Raw genomic sequence first — 7,679 nt, 5'->3', positions numbered from 1 at the left:
CAAAATGCAATGCGCCTCTTCAACCGCTACATACATACTTATAATGCGATTGATTTCGTAGTAATTTGTTGACCTCTGGTTTACTAATGAACAGTTTCGTTGTGAGCAAATATAAACATGGTTTTGTCCTTAGATTCAGAATATGAACAGTTGCCTATGGATATAAGTAAAGGAAGATACTTCTTTCAACTTCCGCATTTGTTGTTCTGACAGTTAATGGTTCTAAAACAAGAACAATTGCAGATTTTCCTGTCTCTTCAAAATGCCATAATGGTAATAGCTCATAGATAAGGCGTTTCCCATATGTTGGTAAAATTGCTTCTACATCTTGCTGCATCAGACTGTCCAAAGACTTTTTTGAAGAGGATTTAGGTTCGAGATGTTCTGATCTAACACTAAATTGTACTTCTGAATGACCTTAAAAATGGGGGGATCATTGTGCAAGGTTTTCTTTACTGAATGATGTTAATAGTATTTACATACAGTGAGTTTATACCCCTTGTTAGTTAAATTACCATTCAAAATTTTTATCTATTACATCTTTGATAAAACTAGCAAAGTCATTAAATCTATATGAATGACTAGTACAATGCTCCACAATCCATGTTGAAGTTTGGATCAAGTGTGCTACCTTTACACCATTGTAATTTATTTTGCATTAATATAAAGATATAGAGAAGCTACCCTGAAATCAAATTAACTAAGAAAAATAAAATAAGTGGGCGGAGGTGGGGACGGGGTCACATAAAAACTCTATGATATAAATGAACCTTTGTTTATAATTAAGATTGATATTTGAACGAAACAAGAATCTCCCAGCTTATCTGACCAACAACGATGGAACAAAATTGACCGATATCGCATACGCCGTTCTTGTTTACATCAATTCTTGTCAACGTATTGAACAACGTATTACAAACAAAATAAGGCGATTCATGAGCCAATAATAGTATGTATGGTCTTAATAAACTAAATTCTAACCATATGATTAAAAAAACGGCATGACGCAGCTAGAAATTTGGCAGATCGGGTTGAATACATCAAGCACATGCAAACTTACAATATCTGACGCAATCTTGTATTGAATATATATAGGACGCCGTAATTGCAAGGTGCATGTCAGAAGCGTGTTCATTAAAGCACTCGCCAAAATTTGTGTCACAGTTACAGGGAACTTTGGCAAGCGCTCCCTCTGTTGAGCGCTGTTCAACACCTCTGATCTTATGTACTTGCACAATTGGAAGGCCTCGGGAACCGGTCTAGGTTGTTTTGACGTTGAAGGGACCCGTTTGTTATACCTTTGGGGATTACAGTTCGATTATTCTTTCCTTTTCTGACGTACCGTGATTTGTAATAGAGATTTTGACCCCTTGAAGACATCGAGTTATGAACAATAATGCTAAACGAATGCAAAAACAGAAGAGTACCAGGGCGTTGAGATATCCCAGATATTAAAAACTATTATTGCATAAATCTATTCAGTTAAAAGAAAGATAGTCTGGGTCTCAGTATGTGCTGGCACGATATTGATCCAATTATTGCATTTTACAATAGACCAGTGCAGTGCTAAATCTTTATTAAAACTCGCCGGTTTACGAATGTAAGTAAAGGACTTTAAAGCTACCTTAAAGGTAACAGTGCTAATATTTTAATATAAAATTAAATGGAAAAATTAAAACAATTGTGATGTATCAGTTAAACATCAAAATTGTGATCTTTTTATAAGAAGTTTAGATACTGCCCACCATCCTTTTTATCAGTATGAAATACAAAATAATTGCACATGATAAACGCAACATGTGGTAATATAATTAATTTATGGGAGTTGATTTTAATCAACTCTCCTATGCACTTACTCGGGCAAAGCAAAAGTGAAACAGTGTTTGGACCTAAGCACAAATCAATTATACCGCTGACAACACTTAGTTAAATTCTTGAAAATAATCGATAAATTCGATGTTATGTATTCCGAAGCATTGTTTTTCAAGAAAACTTATTTATTAATACCATGAAAATAGTTAGATTTTAAATTGTACAAACAGTTTCTAAAGATATTTTTGAAAGTCGTATGTATTCCTACGCTAGAGTTCAATGTAGTCTCGTTCAACCAGGCGCTTGGCTGGCTCCGTTAACATCCGACAAACAGAGTCTCTCTTGCTTGTCGGAGATAAACGGAGACAGCCGAGCGTTTTCGATTTCGATTACTGATACTACTTGCCATGCAAAATCACATATCGTTGATTTTGCATGAATGAAAATCGATAAAATCAACTCCCGTCAGTACTTCAGTACTTTGATTAAAATTCTGTTTACAAATGAATTAACCAACCATTGCCTGCTAATATTGTAGACAACATATAAAAAATACCTTTAGCACACTAGAAACTGTCTTTAATTTGGGATCATTTCCTCGAGTTAGGGTTTCCATAAGATTTTAAATATTTCTTAGCAGATTTTACACGAATATTTATTCAGAATACCATCCTCTCCACCGAGTTCAAAAAGTTTTTGCTATAAATGACTTGAATTTAGTTGTGATTTTGCCACTTATTTTAGTAGCAATACGCACATCATATATTAACATTTCCGACAAGAAAGTCCAGAGTTGCAATGTTGCAATGTCTTTTCAATGTTGTCTCTAGTATATTTAAGGCATTTCGTGGACAATTATGATTATCATTATGAAAATATTTCAAATTATTGATTTCATTGTTGATAAGTGTGTAATTTACTGTAGTTGAAAGGAAACATCACACATTCTTATAAAAGCTTTGATTTAAATTCTTTAAGTTTTCATGAGAAAAAATCTTTTAATTGCTCCAATCCTATAAAAGAAAAATACACATACATTAAAAATATAGTTTTCACTTTCTGGACTGTTTGATACATAGTTCCCTCAAAAATCGGTAAATCGGTTTGTTATAAACGTTATTTACTTTCGTTTATCAAAATAAATAATTAATATTTGGATAAATAAATTTAATATATCATTATATATTTATTCATGATTACGGGTTGACAGGTAGCCAGGTCGACATGTTGACGGGTTGACATATCCAATTTAACATTTCATTTATTGATGGGTAATGTCAAACATCAACTTATTGAATACGTCGCCATTTGTAAACCATATCTATGTCAATATGTGAATTTATCCAATATTGATTTTATGTTGTCATGCAATACACCTCTCAAAGATTTTACCCTAAGCTTCACAAGACTCCAAACCCCTTCGATTTCCTTGGTGCTTGTACCGTCATCGGCCTTGAAGTGCTGACAATGATTGACTGTGTAATGTTGGAAACCTTCGTCCTTTCCTTCAGTGAGTTGTTAGCTCTCCAACAACCTGAATAAACCTTGCATCCTTTTTCGACAGACGTTTTTATGATTGGAATCAAAGTATCTTTGTATCGTTTTTCTACGACATGAGACTCTATACCCTTCTCATCCCTTTCTCCTTCATTCCGAAAACCCATGTGTCCTACATAAAATAGCATTGAAATACAATTATATTTCAGGACTTTTTCTTATAAACAGTGATGTATCTTTTTATTTCTAAAAATACATCTTCCATATGTTTAATTTCTAAATAATTCATACCATTAATTACAATGATATATTTTTCATTTGATCAAAACATCGTAAAATGTAGACTTGTTATTGTACTCATTTATAGTAATAAATGATAATTTTCACGCAACAATATTTACACAATCAAAAATACCAAAATACTGAAATAGATCTAGGCTACCCTTTTTCTGTTCCTAAACAATCATCAATGCGCAATCATCAATATCCATACTCGCCAACCTTCTAACCCAGTGTTTATTTATTTCACCAGTATAATACTTGTTTTGATAATTAGAAGCTTATGAATTAATATTATTTTTGAAATAAAATTTTAACTGTGTTTTAGTTCGCATCTACCTGTTTTCCGATCCCACAATTGTATTTTCTCTTTTTCCGAAAAAGACTCACCAATTTATAACTGGATGGAAGGACGAATCAATATTTTTATTGGCTTGTTCTAAGGATAATCTATTTATGTCGAACTTTGACTTGACTCTTAATACTCTGTAATCATATAAAATTCTATTTATAATTAGATTATGTACTTATTATTTGTTATCTGCATTAACTAATTGTAATAGCTAGGGGTTACCTCTAAGATTATGTTTATAAATCATATATTTCGTTGGGGAGGTCACTTTAAAATGGTTTTCATTGCTATTTGTTTGGTAAGTGGTCTGCAAATGCATTGATTTTAGCATATAGTAACTGTTCTATTTGCAGCCGTTAGGATTTTGAAGGGAAAAGCATGCATAGATTATAATCACTGCCTCTAGTTATATCGGGCCCTTAATGCATCGAGAGGAGAAGGTGCTATCAATGAATATAAAAGCTAAATCCTAGACCAAATCCACATTCCAGATGAGCTTTTAAATAGTCAAAATCTATTGCTAATTTGTCCATGATACATCCATGGTTGTTCTTGTTGCCATTTAGATGATTTAAACCTGGTCATCTCCTTGTTCTGGCGCGTTAAGAAACTTTACTCACTGATATTTTTCACATGTTAATTGTTTTGGAGATGAAGTATTTATTCTTTCTGAGCAATCTGCAATTTCCTATTAAGGTAGACGCAGTGTTCTAGAAATTTGTATCAAAACAAAGTTGTTTTTAAAAAATTACACAGTTAATACAACTTATAAACTTACTACAGAGGCCAACATATTTATACCTTGGCATGTTTGTTTTCCTACAGTAAGTTTCAGCTCACAAAGTCCAAAAATTATACAGCCAAAATTTAACACAATTAAGCAGATTTGTTTATGCAGATATTAGAAAAAAATGTATAAAATGGACATGATCTGTAGCCTCTAAAAAGGAAATACGCATTCAAACTTAATAAATGTAAATGTTTTGGTCTTCGCTGGCAAAACCATAGAAACAAGTGCAGGTACTGTAGTGCGCCCCCTTTTCGGCAAGTAATTTTCCACCAAGGGATTTGACATATTAATGATTTTCCTCTGCTTTTGGCAAATACGAGCAATTTGTTTGTATTGAAGCCACCAAATCATACTTGTACAATACTTTAATCAAATATAAGTAATCTTAAATTATCATTGATGTGTTCAAAACTATATCCGAAAATTTATCACGCATATAGAAAAAAAGAACCGGACACGAAAGCCACTGGGTCTACCTTAATGACAATTTTAAATTTAAGGTACGTAAAGACCAAAGATTTTTGTAACTGATCGCGTTAAAAAAAAATCTTTCATTGATAAATCCATTCATTTCTAATAGTCATAATACAATATTTTATAATATCATACAAAAACATTTCTTGTTGAAATTTATCAATTTTTAATTTTCAAAAAACAACATCCGGATGTTTTCAGTTGCATTCACACAGTCTTTGCCATGCCATTGTCTTAACTTCTTCCAAATATCTAACATTGTTTAAATTAATTATTGGTTACTGTTTTTACTTCATAAACATTTATTAAGGTTAGCCACGAATCAAGCGGTATCTCAGAACTCGATCAATATTTTTATGTTTTGTGGAATGTAAACTTGAGCATAGTTCATTATTTCCATGTTTCTTTAATTTAAATGAATAGAAAGAAATGTTCCTTTCTTCCTACTGTTTACTCTTGGTAATAGCGACTAATAGCCGAAATATTCTTCCTGGTTCGATTCAATGTGAATAAAATTAATCATTTAATCAATATTTAATTTGGCAGCTTAACCGATCTTTGAGCATCACTATTATTTTGCACTTGTAAGAATTAAGTTCTCGTCATGAAATATTTGCTAACTATGAATACACTGTTTATTTTGGGGTTTTACGTTCTTGACAACATTAGGTAAAAAGTAAATAAATCCGAGCATAAAAGGTGTAGGAGTTTCAAAATCAAGCATATTTATTTAAATTAAACTAAAAGTAAAAAGGCAGTCTTGTTTTTTACATTTGAGCTTGTATTAACAAATTAAAAAGGCAAAATAAGTAGTTTCCTTTTAAAATTGATAGAAGAAAAAGAAAAAATCACGATTAAATGGTATTAAGAGAAAAATATGGGATGCTTTTTTAACGTTTAAGTTGTTTGGAAAATACTTGATACTTAATTAGTAAAGTAGTTTACTTGATTTAATGATAAATCAACTTCCCTGTTGTTGAATCTGAATTGAGCCAAAGATGGCGAATACCATGTTATAATTAATATTCTAGATAAACAAACATGAATAAGTAGTTAACGATTACAATGACCACCAATGTAATTTTTTTTATAATCTGTGAGAGCTAACACATGTATATATTTCAGTAATCTTGTACTTGTATAACTAATAAACGATTATCTATATTCAAACACCAACAAATCTTTGTGAATTTCAAAAGATATTGTCACATACAAACTAAGTTAATATGTGTGTGATTTTATATTTAGAAAATAATACAACTATCAGATGAATTAAATATCGTGTCGTTAACTAAAATGTATATATAAATTCTTGTTGTTGGTTAACTCAAAATATTTTTTTATTTTTAACCTAACTAATAACTATCACTGGACTATCAATATCACTGAGGTATTAACACTCTATTAAGAAAATAAGATAAACTATCCGTTACAGTCCACTTCGATTTATTGATATGGTTTAGGTATTGAACAGTTCTTGGTTATTAAAGACTTTATTCGCAAATTTAAAGAACAATGGTTTAGCCTAAAAACATTTGTTTTTATTAAAATCATATCAAAAAAGTTGTTTTTGAAATTGAAAATTCGAAAAATTAAATTATTGATAATGTACTTTTGTCATCCTATTTAAAGTTAATCAAATATTGTGCAGAAACCAGGAAGTATATAAATATTTAATTTGTTTACATACTCCTGGAATTATGAAATGTTTTACAGACGTTGCTAGAATCAGTGCATGGTTCGATGATTTAAAAGCTGTGTCAATATTTAATGCAAAAGACTTCACAATAAATATTGATTTTTGGTTAAAGTCTCCTTAGATTTTCTGCTGTGTATGTCATATTCTTTTTTTCTAAAGCGCATGTCAAAATTTGTAATGCTTTTTGAAGGCAATAAATCGATACGGAATTCAACTATTACCATTATTCAGCTCGAAAGTTGTTGGAAACAGACCTATTATAACTAAAAAAAAAGGTATGACATATTTTCATTTTAGAATTTTGGGTTTTCTATATCTTACTAACCAACCACTTTTTTAAGTTCTTTATCTTAATACATTATGACTAAACAATTCAAAGGTATTACGAGAGTCAATAAAAAAATACGAAGACAATGTGACTGGCTATCATATATTTTTAGGTAAAATCATAACTAGGAAATTAATTTATGCAACAATACTTATTTTATTGATATACGAAGTTTCCTTCCATTTCGTAATAAGGTACTTTTTTTACCCGATAGTTTTGTCACCACGGCGCACGGTAACGTTGAAAACATAACGTCAAGATGTCGCAGCCACAGTTAATATAAATATTATCATTTAGTACAAAGAATGCCATGACAACTTCTGAATTTAGGTTTGAATATTAACTGGTTTTAGGCCAAACTTATGGAGATATTACTTTCATCATAATATGATTTATTGTTGACATAACACAACGTTTGATTGTGCGTCGTGACCTCATTTTTGAAGGA

Source organism: Magallana gigas, chromosome 5, assembly GCF_963853765.1.
Source record: "Magallana gigas chromosome 5, xbMagGiga1.1, whole genome shotgun sequence".
Classification (NCBI taxonomy): Eukaryota; Metazoa; Mollusca; class Bivalvia; order Ostreida; family Ostreidae; genus Magallana; species Magallana gigas.
This window is presented reverse-complemented; position numbering follows the sequence as displayed.